Genomic DNA, 15692 nt, shown 5'->3' on the forward strand with positions numbered 1-15692 from the left:
CAGACCTCAGTTAGAGAAACTGTGCCCAGAGGAGACGGACAGTACGAGGAAAGGATTTTTGTTAATCTAAGGGCAAGATTCATACCAGCCACACCAATCACACCGTATAACATGGAATATACGCAACCAGTTAACAGTATGAAACAAAACAGCATCAGCCCGAGACTGATCAACTGTAACATAACCCTTGTGTAAGCAAACTATATACAAGTCCTGCAGAAGTAGTCCGCACTGGGACGGGCGCCCAGCATCCTCTACGGACTAGGAAAAAAAGATATACCGGTAGGTTTAAAATCTTATTTTCTCTTACGTCCTAGAGGATGCTGGGGACTCCGTAAGGACCATGGGGATTATACCAAAGCTCCAGACCGGGCGGGAGAGTGCGGACGACTCTGCAGCACCGATTGAGCAAACACGAGGTCCTCCTCAGCCAGGGTATCAAACTTGTAGAACTTTGCAAAAGTATTTTACCCTGACCAAGTCACCGCTCGGCAAAGCTGTAATGCCGAGACGCCTCGGGCAGCCACATAAGAAGAGCCCACCTTCCTTGTGAAATGGGTCTTAACCGAATTTGGTAACGGCAATCTAGCCGTAGAATGAGCCTGCTGAATTGTGTTACAGATCCAGCGAGTAATAGTCTGCTTAGAAGCAGGAGTGCCAAACTTGTTGGCTGCATACAGGACAAACAGAGCCTCTGTTTTCCTAACCCGAGCCGTCCTGGCTACATCAATTTTTAAGGCCCTGACTACATCAAGGGACTCGGAATCCTCCAAGACCCCTGTAGCCACAGGCACCACAACAGGTTGATTCATATGAAATGATGAAACCACCTTAAGCAAAAATTGAGGACGAGTCCGCAATTCTGCTCTATCCACATGGAAAATCAGATAGGGGCTTTTGTGAGACAAAGCCGCCAATTCAGACACCCGTCTTGCAGATGCCAAGGCCAACAACATGACCACCTTCCAAGTGAGAAATTTTAATTCCACCGTTTGAAGAGGCTCAAACCAGTGAGATTTCAGGAACTGTAACACCACGTTAAGGTCCCATGGTGCCACTGGAGGCACAAAAGGAGGCTGGATGTGCAGCACTCCCTTTACAAAAGTCTGGACTTCTGGGAGAGAAGCCAATTCCTTTTGAAAGAAAATCGATAGGGCCGAAATCTGTACCTTAATGGAGCCTAATTTTAGGCCCATATCCACTCCTGTCTGTAGAAAGTGGAGAAAACGGCCCAGATGGAAATCTTCCGCAGGAGCATTCTTGGCTTCACACCAAGATATATACTTTCTCCAGATATGGTGATAATGCTTCGCCGTCACCTCCTTCCTAGCCCTTATCAGAGTAGGGATGACTTCTTCCGGAATGCCTTTACCAGCTAGGATTCGGCGTTCAACCGCCATGCCGTCAAACGCAACCGCGGTAAGTCTTGGAACAGACAGGGCCCCTGTTGCAACAGGTCCTCTCTGAGAGGAAGAGGCCACGGATCCTCTGTGAGCATTTCCTGAAGCTCTGAATACCAGGCCCTGCGAGGCCAATCTGGAACAATGAGTATTGTTTGCACTCTTTTTCGTCTTATGATTCTCAGTATTTTTGAGATGAGTGGGAGAAGAGGGAACACATAGACCGACTGAAACACCCACAGTGTCACCAGGGCGTCCACTGCTACTGCCTGAGGGTCCCGTGACCTGGCACAATACCTCCGAAGCTTCTTGTTGAGGCGTGACGCCATCATGTCTATTTGAGGAAGTCCCCAAAGACTTGTTATCTCTGCAAAAACTTCTTGAAGTCCCCACTCTCCTGGATGGAGATCGTGTCTGCTGAGGAAGTCTGCTTCCCAGTTGTCCACTCCCGGAATGAATACCGCTAACAGAGCGCTTACGTGATTTTCTGCCCAGGAAAATGGCAGAATCCTGGTGGCTTCGGCCATTGCCACTCTGCTTCTTGTCCCGCCTTGGCGGTTTACATGAGCCACTGCTGTGACGTTGTCTGATTGAATCAGAACCGGTAGGCCGCGAAGAAGATGTTCCGCTTGTCGAAGGCCGTTGTATATGGCCCTTAATTCCACTATGTTGATGTGTAGACAAGCCTCTTGGCTTGACCATAGTCCCTGAAAATTCCTTCCGTGTGACTGCTCCCCATCCTCAGAGGCTCGCGTCCGTGGTCACCAGAACCCAGTCCTGAATGCCGAACCTGCGACCCTCTAGAAAGTGAGCACTCTGCAGCCACCACAGGAGAGACATCCTGGCCCTGGGTGACAGGGTTATTTTCTGATGTATTTGAAGATGGGACCCGGACCACTTATCCAGAAGGTCCCACTGAAAAGTCCTCGCATGAAACCTGCCGAAGGGGGACGGCCTCGTAGGTCGCCACCATTTTCCCCAGTACTCGAGTGCATTGATGTACTGACGCTCTCGTCGGTTTTAACAGGTCTCTGACCATGTTCTGGAGTTCCTGGGCTTTTTCCATCGGGAGAAAAACCCTCTTTTGTTCCGTGTCCAGAATCATGCCTAAGAACGACAGCCGAGTCGTAGGAACCAACTGTGACTTTGGTAGATTTAGAATCCAGCCATGATGTTGCAGCACTCTCAGGGAGAGCGACACGCTTTTCTGCAACTGTTCCTTTGATCTAGCTTTTATCAGGAGATCATCCAAGTACGGGATAATTGTGACTCCTTGCCTGCACAGGAGCACCATCATTTCCGCCATTACCTTGGTGAAAACCCTCGGCGCCGTGGAAAGCCCAAACGGCAACGTCTGAAACTGGTAATGACAGTCCTGTACAGCGAATCTCAGGTACGCCTGATGAGGGGGATATATGGGGACGTGAAGGTATGCATCCTTTATGTCTAGTGACAACATAAAATCCCCCCCTTCCAGGCTTGAGATAACCGCCCTGAGCGATTCCATCTTGAACTTGAACCTTCTTAAGTACAGGTTTAGGGATTTTAAGTTTAGAATGGCTCTGACCGAGCCATCCGGTTTCGGGACCACAAACAGGGTTGAATAGTACCCCTTTCCCTGTTGTATTAGGGGAACCTTGATAATCACTTGCTGTCGACACAGCTTTTGAATTGCAGCTAAAACTATCTCCGTCTCTGGGGGAGAAGCTGGTAAAGCCGATTTGAAGAATCGGCGAGGAGACACGTCTTTGAATTCCAGCTTGTAGCCCTGGGATATAATTTCCATCACCCAAGGATCCACATCCGACTGAACCCAGACGTGGCTGAAAAGTCGAAGACGTGCCCCTACCGGCGCGGAGTCCCCCAGTGGAGCCCCAGCGTCATGCGGTGGATTTAGTAGAAGCCGGGGAGGACTTCTGCTCCTGGGAACTAGCCGTAGCAGGCATTCTTTTCCCTTTGGCGACCTCTTCTGGACTTGTGCGACCGAAAGGACTGCATTTGATACTGTGGTGTTTTCTTTTGCTGTGGGGGAACATAAGGCAAAAAATATTTACCTGCGGTAGCTGTGGAAACCAGATCCGTGAGACCTTCCCCAAATAAAACTTCCATATGCCTTTTTGAATCGGCATCACCTGTCCATTGGCGGGTCCACAGAGCTCGCCTAACAGAAATGGCCATGGTGTTGGCTCTCGAACCTAGCAGCCCAACGTCTCTCTGAGCGTCTCTCATATATAAGACTGCGTCTTTAATGTGACCTAAGGTCAATAAAATGGTATCCCTATCTAGGGTATCAATGTCAGCTGACAAGGTATCCGTCCAAGCTGCTACAGCGCTACAAACCCACGCCGATGCTATCGCTGGCCTGAGTAAAGCCTGAGTAAAGCCCCCGTATGTGTATAAATTGATTTTAAAGTCGTTTCCTGTCTGCGATCAGCAGGAACCTTGAGGGCTGCCGTGTCTGGAGACGGTAGCGCCACCTTCTTGAATAAACGCGTTAAAGCCTTGTCCACCCCGGGTGATGATTCACACCGTACCCTGTCCTGTGCCGGGAAAGGATACGCCATAAGAATTCTTTTGGGAATCTGCAGTTTCTTGTCTGGAGTCTCCCAAGCCTTTTCAAATAACGCATTCAGTTCATGTGAGGGGGGAAAGGTTACCTCAGGTTTCTTTTCCTTAAACATGCGCACCCTCTTGTCAGGGACAGAGGGGTCCTCTGTGATATGCAAAACATCTTTTATTGCCTTAATCATATAATGAATACTTTTGGCCACCCTTGGATGTAACCTCGTATCATCGTAGTCGACACTGGAGTCAGAATCAGTGTCGGTATCAGTGTCTGCTATTTGGGATAGGGGACGTTTTTGAGACCCTGAAGGGCCCTGTGACACCGTCAAAGCCATTGATTGACTCCCTGTATTATCCCTGGACTCTGCTTTGTCTAATCTCTTATGTAACAAAGTCACATATGCATTTAAAACATTCCACATGTCCAACCAATCAGGAGTCGGCGTTGCAGACGGACACACCACAATCATCTGCTCCACCTCCTCCTTACATGAGCCTTCCGCTTCAGACATGCCGACACACGCATACCGACACCCCCACACACACAGGGATATTTTTATATGGAGACAGTTCCCCAATAAGGCCCTTTGGAGAGAGAGAGAGAGTATGCCAGCACACACCCAGCGCCAACTGACACTGGAACAAAGTTCCCAGATAACAGTGCTTTTATGATTATCTGTATATACCTATACACTCACTGCGCCTTACAAGTGCCCCCCCCTCCCTCTTTTTTGCCCTGTGTCACCATGTTCAGCAGGGGAGAGTCCCGCTCAAGGCAGGCTTCGGTCCCGCTCAATTTGTTTAATACTGGCGGGGGGATTTAATATATATTGCCACCTCAGCTTATATATGCCTTTTAGCCAGTCCTAGAGGTCTTTTATTGCTGGCCAGGGCGCCCCCCCTGCGCCCTGCACCCATCCGTGCCATGCAGTGTGTGTTGTGTGTGGGAGCAATGGCGCACAGCGTTACCGCTGTGCGTTACCTCAGAGAAGATCTGAAGTCTTCTGCCGCCTTTGAAGTCTTCTTTCTTCTTATACTCACCTGGCTTCTATCTTCCGGCTCTGCGAGGAGGACGGCGGAGCGGCTCCGGGACGAACGGCGAGGGCGAGACCTGCGTTCCGACCCTCTGGAGCTAATGGTGTCCAGTAGCCTAAGAAGCAGAGCCTATCATTTAAGTAGGTCTTCTTCTCTCTCCTCAGTCCCACGATGCAGGGAGCCTGTTGCCAGCAGTGCTCCCTGAAAATAAAAAACCTAACAAAATTCTTTTTCAGAGAAGCTCAGGAGAGCTCCCCTGTAGTGCACCCAGTCTCCTCTGGGCACAGGATCTAACTGAGGTCTGGAGGAGGGGCATAGAGGGAGGAGCCAGTGCACACCCATTCTAAAGTTCTATATAGTGACCATGTCTCCTGCGGAGCCCGTCTATACCCCCATGGTCCTTACGGAGTCCCCAGCATCCTCTAGGACGTAAGAGAAAATGACTTTGGGCACGCAAAAATAAATAGAATGTGAACAATAATTTATAATATATTGGTGGTCAGTGTGATTACATTGGTAGAAAGTGTGCTAGGTGAACAGTGATTGGTGGTCAGTGTGGAAATACATACTTGGGACAATAAAATATCCGATTTGATTGGATTTATCTGATGAGTTCTCCTGCTGTGTCGCTGCTGGCGCTGATGGGAGTGTCCTGAGAATGCCAGTCAAACTTCCTACGATATATTGCATCGATATATCACAGACACAAAAAAAACACCTTTTTCCATACGATTCCAGGTGATTCCGATATATCATGAGTGCAGCACTAGCGACCTAGGGGATCCGATCAGACCCTCACGGGAACGCGCATCGGATCGGATACACCTCCAAAATGCCCAATTTCACCCGATATATCGGCCCGAATGCCCTAAATTGGTTGAAATCGAGCATTATCATTCTAGTATATGGGGCCTTTAACTCTCTATACATTTTACATCTGCCCCACCTGCAGTGCACATAGTTTTGCAGATTAGACGAAAATGTTGTTTGCAATCAACCTTGAATTAGGCCCTTTATAATCTAATCTACATTCTCCACCAGATGGGCACACACATACCCACTATGCTTAGAGAAGCCAATTCATGAACCAGCATGACTTTGGGCAGCGAGGGAAATCTGGAGAATCCAGAAGAAACGTCACAAAAATAGAGAGAACATACAAACCCCACACAGACAAGGACCTGGCAGAATCAGGCCAATTTATAATTTGATATACAGAGGAATTAATATTGACAGTGGACCAGTGACAGTCACACTGACAGCAGCCATTTGTTCAGGGATGTCTCTAGTCCGTAATGAACTTACAGGCTGCATTGCCATATATATTGTCTCGCTCCACAAAACTGCTGTGCCTGGCCACAAATGCGCTCCTTGCCACAGTCATTAATGTAGGTCGGTTTTAGTCAAAACTGGACACACATCACGGGTGGACCCTGAATGACTGAATCTGCTTGCACAAATTTTAGCCAACCCCCCCCCCCCCCCCCAAAGAAAAAACCCAGATGCGTGGTCACCAACAAGCAGACTCCAACATCCCTTTTCTGAAACTTCAACGTATTTGTCATACTCTTAGTGATTGTGGTCTATTTACTAAGCCTTGGATGGAGATAAAGTGTCCAGAGTTAAGTCCCAGCCAACCAGCTACTGTCATTTGGAGTGTTAAATTGCACAGTGATAAAGTACCAGCCAATCTGCTCCTAGCTGCCATTTTTCAAACATAAGGGTTTATTCATATAGTAGTGAAAGAGTGAGCCTGTGGAGACATTGCCCAACCAATCAGATGCTCCGTACAATTGTACAGTATGCAAATTATAAATGTTACTTCAATGCTGATTGGTTGCAATAGGCAACTTTTCCACTGGCTCACTTCTCCACACTTTTCACTGCTTCATGAATAGACCCCATAGCCTGTAACATGGTAGTTAGGAGCTGGTTGGTACTTTATCACAGTACAATTTATCACTCTCCAAGGCTTCATAAATCTGGGCCACAGTCTGAGACATGGTAGTTAGGAGTTGATTGGCTGGTACTTTATCTCCATCCAAGGCTTGGTAAATAGACTCCTTAGGGTCATGAAGCAGTGAAAAGTGTGGAAGGGATCCATTCAATTTACCAGCTGTCGGGATCCTGGCAAAACAAGACTATCCCCACTCGTGGGTGTCCACAACACCCATAGAGTGGGAATAGATCCTGTGGTGAGCGCAGGGGAATGCTTTGCGCTCGCCCCGCTGCCGGCATTGTGGCGGGTGGGATGCTGCTGTCGTATGTACTTCGTGTGAAGAAGTGAGCTAGTGGAGAAGTTGCCCATGGCAACCAATCAGCTGCTCTGTATAATTTTATAGAATGCACTTTATAAACGTTACCTCAACACTGATTGGTTTACATGGGTAACTTCTTCATTGGCTCATTTCTCCACTCTTTTCACTGCTTCATGAATAGAGGAGTACAGCTAGACAACCTTTGAGAAAACATATGTGACAATGCATCCGCAGGCACCAAATCCTAAATCCTCAGGCACCAAGTGGCAATCTGCCAGTTCTGCCAGAGCATTCTGAAACAGCTACAGTAGGGTATACATATGATTACAGCCATACTATCACAGAAGTCAAGATAGTATAACGTGAATGTATTCTGGAGTTTGAACAATTATAGTCACTGTAGACCCCAATGGCTACCTACAAAGCCCTTCAATAGGCATGGGACATTTAGTTACCCCTCTTCAGGCCCTACTCACACCATCAGTGTAGAGACACCATAAATCCCAGAGTTACACTGCATCCCAAATATTGATAATTCTACACTTGTGACCGTTTTATATGAAAATCCAAAGTCTGAGCCTATGCTGACCTAGGATCTAAAGACAAGCCGAGACTTGCAGTCCACACAATCTCTTTCGAGGTATTACCCTATCTAAATCCAATTATATTTCTCAGAAGCTGTGGCTGGATGGTGCCTCCTTGTGGCTGTGGGAAATCTCCTATGCTCTGTGGCTGTGGGGCGCCTCTTGGGTTCTGTAGATTGTTGGGCCTTCTGTGGCTGGATGGTGCCTCCTGTGGCAGTGGGAAGTCTCCTATGCTCTGTGGCTGGGGGGTGCCTCCTGGGTTCTGTAGATTGTTGGGCCTTCTGTGGCTGGATGGTGCCTCCTGTGGCAGTGGGAAGTCTCCTAAGATCTGTGGCTGGGGGGTGCCTCCTGTGTTCTGTAGATTGTTGGGCCTTCTGTGGCTGTGGGAAATCTCCTATGCTCTGTGGCTGGGGGGTGCCTCCTGGGTTCTGTAGATTGTTGGACCTTCTGCGGCTGGATGGTGCCTCCTGTGGCTGTGGGAAGTCTCCTATGCTCTGTGTCTGTGGGGTGCCTCCTGGGTTCTGTAGATTGTTGGGCCTTCTGTGGCTGGAAGGCGACTCCTGTGCTCCTTGGTTTGGAGAAGGCCCAACTGTGCTCGCTTTGACTGGGGGGAGGGGTGGGGGGCAACTGTGCTTTCTTTGGCTGGGGAGAGGGGGGCACCCCCAACTATGTTCTTTTTTTTTGGCTAGGAGAGGGCAACTCTGCTCTCTTTGGCTGAGGATGCCCCCGCTCTGCTCTCTTTAGTCGGACAACTTTGGCTGGGGGTGAAGCATTCTGCTGTCTTTAGCTGGTGCCCCCCTTCCCTACTCTCTTTGGCAAGCTGCATGCATCTCTGAATGAGCCCCAAAATCCATGTTGCCAGGAGAGTTTAAGTATGTATTACGGAACAAGGTTAGAAGAAGGAGATTTAAGGGGGGTACACACGGAGCGATTTTTGCTTAATTTCTAAGCAATCTGACTAGACTGCTTAGAAGAGAAGCATACATCGCTCTGTGTGTACAGCCCATAGCGATGCGCGGGCCCGCGTGTCACTATCGCTGATACTAGATTGGCCTGAATGCAGGCACAATCTATTCAGTTCGCTCACTTCACCGCTGTGTGAAGTGAGCGGCCTCCCCCCCCCTCCCCTCAGCACACATTGCGCTGAGCAGGAGGAGAGATGTGTGCTGAGCGGCCTGTGATAGATTGCTCAGCACACGTCTCCCCGTGTGTACCCCCTTTAAGGGGTTAAGTTGGCCAATTTTTAGAAACATTCCTAGCTTTACTTAAGTTGCTCAGCCAGTTTTACCCTGCAGAAAAACTTGTGTGTGCACCAGTTCTAAACTGGCGTAAATAGGAGTGTGTGTAATGGGGGCATTTTGCAAATTCTCATTTGACTTTAGCAGAGTAAAACAAAATTGTAGAGAGCAAAAAAAAAGAAAGAAAAAAAATAAGAATTTACTCACCGGTAATTCTATTTCTCGTAGTCCGTAGTGGATGCTGGGAACTCCGTAAGGACCATGGGGAATAGCGGGCTCCGAAGGAGGCTGGGCACTCTAGAAAGATTTATGACTACCTGGTGTGCACTGGCTCCTCCCACTATGACCCTCCTCCAAGCCTCAGTTAGGACACTGTGCCCGGACAAGCTGACATAATAAGGAAGGATTTTGAATCCCGGGTAAGACTCATACCAGCACACCAATCACACTGTACAACTCGTGATACTATATCCAGTTTGACAGTATGAAAAAACAACTGAGCCTCTCAACAGATGGCTCAACAATAACCCTTTAGTTAACAGTAACTATTTACAAGTATTGCAGACAATCCGCACTTGGGATGGGCGCCCAGCATCCACTACGGACTACGAGAAATAGAATTACCGGTGAGTAAATTCTTATTTTCTCTGACGTCCTAGTGGATGCTGGGAACTCCGTAAGGACCATGGGGATTATACCAAAGCTCCCAAACGGGCGGGAGAGTGCGGATGACTCTGCAGCACCGAATGAGAGAACTCCAGGTCCTCCTCAGCCAGGGTATCAAATTTGTAGAATTTTGCAAACGTGTTTGCCCCTGACCAAGTAGCTGCTCGGCAAAGTTGTAAAGCCGAGACCCCTCGGGCAGCCGCCCAAGATGAGCCCACTTTCCTTGTGGAATGGGCATTTACAGATTTTGGCTGTGGCAGGCCTGCCACAGAATGTGCAAGCTGAATTGTACTACAAATCCAGCAAGCAATAGTCTGCTTAGAAGCAGGAGCACCCAGCTTGTTGGGTGCATACAGGATAAACAGCGAGTCAGATTTTCTGACTCCAGCCATCCTGGAAACATATATTTTCAGGGCCCTGACAACGTCTAGCAACTTGGAGTCCTCCAAATCCTTAGTAGCCGCAGGCACCACAATAGGCTGGTTCAGGTGAAACGCTGACACCACCTTAGGTAGAAACTGGGGACGAGTCCTCAATTCTGCCCTATCCATATGGAAAATCAGATAAGGGCTTTTACATGATAAAGCCGCCAATTCTGACACTCGCCTGGCTGAAGCCAAGGCGAATAACATGACCACTTTCCACGTGAGATATTTTAGATCCACGGTTTTTAGTGGCTCAAACCAATGTGATTTTAAGAAACTCAACACCACGTTGAGATCCCAAGGTGCCACAGGGGGCACAAACGGGGGCTGAATATGCAGCACTCCTTTCACAAATGTCTGAACTTCAGGTACTGAAGCTAGTTCTTTTTGAAAGAAAATCGACAGAGCCGAGATCTGTACTTTAATGGAGCCTAGTTTTAGGCCCATATTCACTCCTGCTTGCAGGAAATGCAGAAATCGACCCAGCTGAAATTCCTCTGTTGGGGCCTTTTTTGCCTCGCACCATGCAACATATTTCCGCCATATGCGGTGATAATGCTTTGCCGTAACATCTTTCCTGGCCTTAATAAGCGTAGGAATGACTTCTTCCGGAATACCCTTTTCCTTCAGGATCCGGTGTTCAACCGCCATGCCGTCAAACGCAGCCGTGGTAAGTCTTGGAACAGACAGGGCCCCTGCTGTAGCAGGTCCTGTCTGAGCGGTAGAGGCCACGGGTCCTCTGAGAGCATCTCTTGAAGTTCCGGGTACCACGCTCGTTCTGGCCAATCCGGAACCACGAGAATTGTGTTTACTCCTCGCTTTCTTATTATTCTCAATACCTTTGGTATGAGAGGCAGAGGAGGGAACACATAAACCGACTGGTACACCCACGGTGTCACTAGAGCGTCCACAGCTATCGCCTGAGGGTCCCTTGACCTGGCTCAATATCTTTTTAACTTTTTGTTGAGGCGGGACGCCATCATGTCCACCTGTGGTTTTTCCCAACGGTTTACCAGCATCTGGAAGACTTCTGGATGAAGTCCCCACTCTCCCGGGTGGAGGTCGTGTCTGCTGAGGAAGTCTGCTTCCCAGTTGTCCACTCTCGGAATGAACACTGCTGACAGTGCTAGTACATGATTCTCCGCCCATCGGAGAATTCTGGTGGCTTCTGCCATCGCCATCCTGCTTCTTGTGCCGCCCTGTCGATTTACATGGGCGACTGCCGTGATGTTGTCTGACTGGATCAGCACCGGCTGGTGTAGGAGCAGGGATTTTGCTTGACTTAGGGCATTGTAGATGGCCCTTAGTTCCAGAATATTTATGTGAAGGGAAGTCTCCTGACTCGACCATAGTCCTTGGAAGTTTCTTCCCTGTGTGACTGCCCCCCAGCCTCGAAGGCTGGCATCCGTGGTCACCAGGACCCAGTCCTGTATGCCGAACCTGCGGCCCTCTAGAAGATGAGCACTCTGCAGCCACCACAGTAGACACACCCTGGTTCTTGGAGACAGGGTTATTAAGCGATGCATCTGAAGATGCGATCCGGACCACTGGTCCAACAGGTCCCACTGAAAGATTCTGGCATGGAACCTGCCGAAGGGAATTGCTTCGTAAGAAGCCACCATCTTTCCCAGGACCCGCGTGCAGCGATGCACTGATACCTGTTTTGGTTTCAGGAGGTCTCTGACTAGAGATGACAACTCCCTGGCTTTCTCCTCCGGGAGAAACACTTTCTTCTGGACTGTATCCAGAATCATACCCAGGAACAGTAGCCGTGTCGTCGGAACCAGCTGTGACTTTGGGATATTCAGAATCCAGCCGTGCTGGTGCAGCACCTCCTGAGATAGTGCTACTCCCACCAACAACTGTTCCTTGGACCTCGCTTTTATTAGGAGATCGTCCAAGTACGGGATAATTAAAAACTCCCTTTTTTCGAAGGAGTATCATCATTTCCGCCATAACCTTGGTAAATACCCTCGGTGCCGTGGACAGTCCAAACGGCAGCGTCTGGAATTGGTAATGGCAATCCTGTACCACAAATCTGAGGTACTCCTGGTGAGGATGGTAAATGGGGACATGCAAGTAAGCATCCTTGATGTCCATGGATACCATGTAATCCCCCTCGTCCAGGCTTGCAATAACCGCCCTGAGCGATTCCATCTTGAACTTGAATTTTGTTATGTATGTGTTCAAGGATTTCAAATTTAAAATGGGTCTCACCGAACCGTCCGGTTTCGGTACCACAAATAGTGTGGAATAGTAACCCCGGCCTTGTTGAAGTAGGGGTACCTTGATTATCACCTGCTGGGAATACAGCTTGTGAATTGCCGCTAGCACCGCCTCCCTGTCTGAGGGAGCAATCGGCAAGGCAGATTTTAGGAACCGGTGGGGTGGAGACGCCACGAATTCCAGTTTGTACCCCTGAGATACTATTTGAAGGATCCAGGGATCCACCTGTGAGCGAGCCCACTGATCGCTGAAATTCTTGAGGCGGCCCCCCACCGTACCTGGCTCCGCCTGTGGAGCCCCACCGTCATGCGGCGGACTTGGAAGAAGAAGCGGGGGAGGACTTTTGCTCCTGGGAACCTGCTGTTTGTTGCAGCCTTTTTCCCCTACCTCTGCCTCTGGACAGAAAAGACCCGCCTTTTCCACGCCTGTTTTTCTGGGTCCGAAAGGACTGAACCTGATAAAACGGCGCCTTCTTAGGCTGTGAGGGGACATGGGGTAAAAATGCTGACTTCCCAGACGTTGCTGTGGAAACTAGGTCCGAGAGACCATCCCCAAATAATTCCTCACCCTTATATGGCAACACTTCCATGTGCCTTTTAGAATCTGCATCTCCTGTCCACTGGCGAGTCCATAAGCCTCTCCTAGCAGAAATGGACAATGCACTTACTTTAGATGCCAGTCGGCAGATTTCCCTCTGTGCATCTCTCATATATAAGACTGAGTCTCTGATATGGTCTATGGTTAACAGGATCGTGTCTCTGTCTAATGTGTCAATATTTTCTGACAGTTTATCTAACCACGCAGCGGCAGCACTGCACATCCAAGCTGACGCAATAGCTGGCCTAAGTATAATGCCTGAGTGTGTATATACAGATGTATTTAATTGCCTGCGCTAAAAGATTGAGCTGCTTTCTTGGATTGGATTTTTATGATGTTTAAAAGAAAGCGCTGGGGATGTATAATATAATGTTAATATAATAAAAGATGTAAATGTAAAACTAAAGCGGTACCTGTAAAAAAGAAAAAATTATTATTAATAAAATGTTTACACTCTTTTGAGTGAATGTGGAAGAGGAGGTAGCCGGCAACACTTTATTGCTGCTGAATGTCCATGAGTTCCTACCTTTCCCTGTGCTACACTTCAGTGCCGTGGAGCTCACTGATTGCAGGAACCGCCGGGTGCCAGTTGAGAAGCCGCTGGACGCCGCTGTGAGCACTGCGGCTCTGGTGTTGTTCGTCCGCGGCTGATGGTGGTTGGTAATGTTAGCGGTGCTTCCGAGTACCGCTGAGTCCAGGGCTGGCAGCGTTCCCGTGTCCTGCTGTGTCCTCCGAGATGTACTCCGGCGTAATGCCGGTGTCGGCTGAAGCTGCAGCGGGTTCTGCTTGTGTTGCGGCTGTTGATGGATTCTCCTCTTCAGGGTGTAAATGATGATCTCCAACGCGTTTCATGCACTTTAATGCACTTTTTCGAGGAGTGAAGTAAAAAGAATTGATTTTATTAGGTTTATTTATATTAAAAGTAACAGGAACTTCCGGTGGAAGTGACCTCATTTTTTTGGTGGCAACCATGTGTTTGGTTTTTTTTGCTATTAAAAGGTAAAGAATTAATTATAACTGGTACCGCTTGTAATTAATAATTATTTCTTACTTTTAAAATTAAATAGATGTATGAAAATATTAGTTATATAAAGTATATACAGACTTCAGGATCGCCTCCTGCTTTCTATCAGCAGGTTCTCCTTGAGGGCGGCCGTATCCGGAGACGGTAGTGCCACCTTTTTAGACAAACGTGTGAGTGCTTTATCCACCTTAGGAGGTGTTTCCCAACGTGGCCTATCCTCTGGCGGGAAAGGGAACGCCATTAGTACCTTCTTAGGAATTACCAATTTTTTATCAGGGAAAGCCCACGCTTCTTCACACACTTCATTTAATTCATCTGATGGGGGAAAAACTACGGGTAGTTTTTTCTCCCCAAACATAATACTCTTTTTAGTGGTACCTGTATTTATATCAGAAATGTGTAACACCTCTTTCATTGCCTCAATCATGCAGTGAATGGCCTTAGTGGGCATCAGGTTAGACTCATCGTCGTCGACACTGGTGTCAGTATCAGTGTCGACATCTGGGTCTGCGGTCTGAGGTAGCGGGCGTTTTAGAGCCCCTGATGACCTGTGCGACGCCTGGACAGGCACGAGCTGAGAAGTCGGCTGTCCCACATTTGGCATGTCGTCAAATTTCTTATGTAAGGAGTCCATACGTGCACTCATTTCTTTCCATAAGTTCAACCACTCAGGTGTCTGCCCCGCAGGGGGTGACATCCCTTCTAAAGGCATCTGCTCCGTCTCCACATCATTATCCTCATCAAACATGTCGACACAGCCGTACCGACACACCGCACACACACGGGGAATGCTCCAACAGAGGACAGGACCCACAAAAGCCCTTTGGGGGGACAGAGTGAGAGTATGCCAGCACACACCAGAGCGCTATATAATGCAGGGACTAACTGAGTTATGTCCCCTATAGCTGCTTTTTCTATATAATTGTATACTGCGCCTAAATTTAGTGCCCCCCCTCTCTTTTTTACCCTTTTCTGTAGTGTAGACTGCAGGGGAGAGCCAGGGAGCTTCCTTCCAGCGGATCTGTGAAGGAGAAATGGCGCCAGTGTGCTGAGGGAGATAGCTCCGCCCCTTTTCCGCGGACTATTCTCCCGCTTTTTCCTATATTCTGGCAGGGGTATTTTCCACATATATAGCCTTTGGGGCTATATATTGTGGTATTTTTGCCAGCCAAGGTGTTATTATTGCTTCTCAGAGCGCCCCCCCCCCAGCGCCCTGCACCCTCAGTGACCGGAGTGTGAAGTGTGTGTGAGGAGCAATGGCGCACAGCTGCAGTGCTGTGCGCTACCTTGGTGAAGACTGATGTCTTCTGCCGCCGATTTTCCGGACCTCTTCTTGCTTCTGGCTCTGTAAGGGGGACGGCGGCGCGGCTCCGGGACCGAACACCAAGGACTGGGCCTGCGGTCGATCCCTCTGGAGCTAATGGTGTCCAGTAGCCTAAGAAGCCCAAGCTGGCTGCAAGCAGGCAGGTTCGCTTCTTCTCCCCTTAGTCCCTCGCTGCAGTGAGCCTGTTGCCAGCAGGTCTCACTGAAAATAAAAAACCTAATTTCTATCTTTCTTTCTAAAGGCTCAGGAGAGCCCCTAGTGTGCATCCAACCTCGGCCGGGCACAAAATCTAACTGAGGCTTGGAGGAGGGTCATAGTGGGTGGAGCCAGTGCACACCAGGTAGTCATAA

Source organism: Pseudophryne corroboree, chromosome 10, assembly GCF_028390025.1.
Source record: "Pseudophryne corroboree isolate aPseCor3 chromosome 10, aPseCor3.hap2, whole genome shotgun sequence".
In the NCBI taxonomy this organism is placed as follows: domain Eukaryota; kingdom Metazoa; phylum Chordata; class Amphibia; order Anura; family Myobatrachidae; genus Pseudophryne; species Pseudophryne corroboree.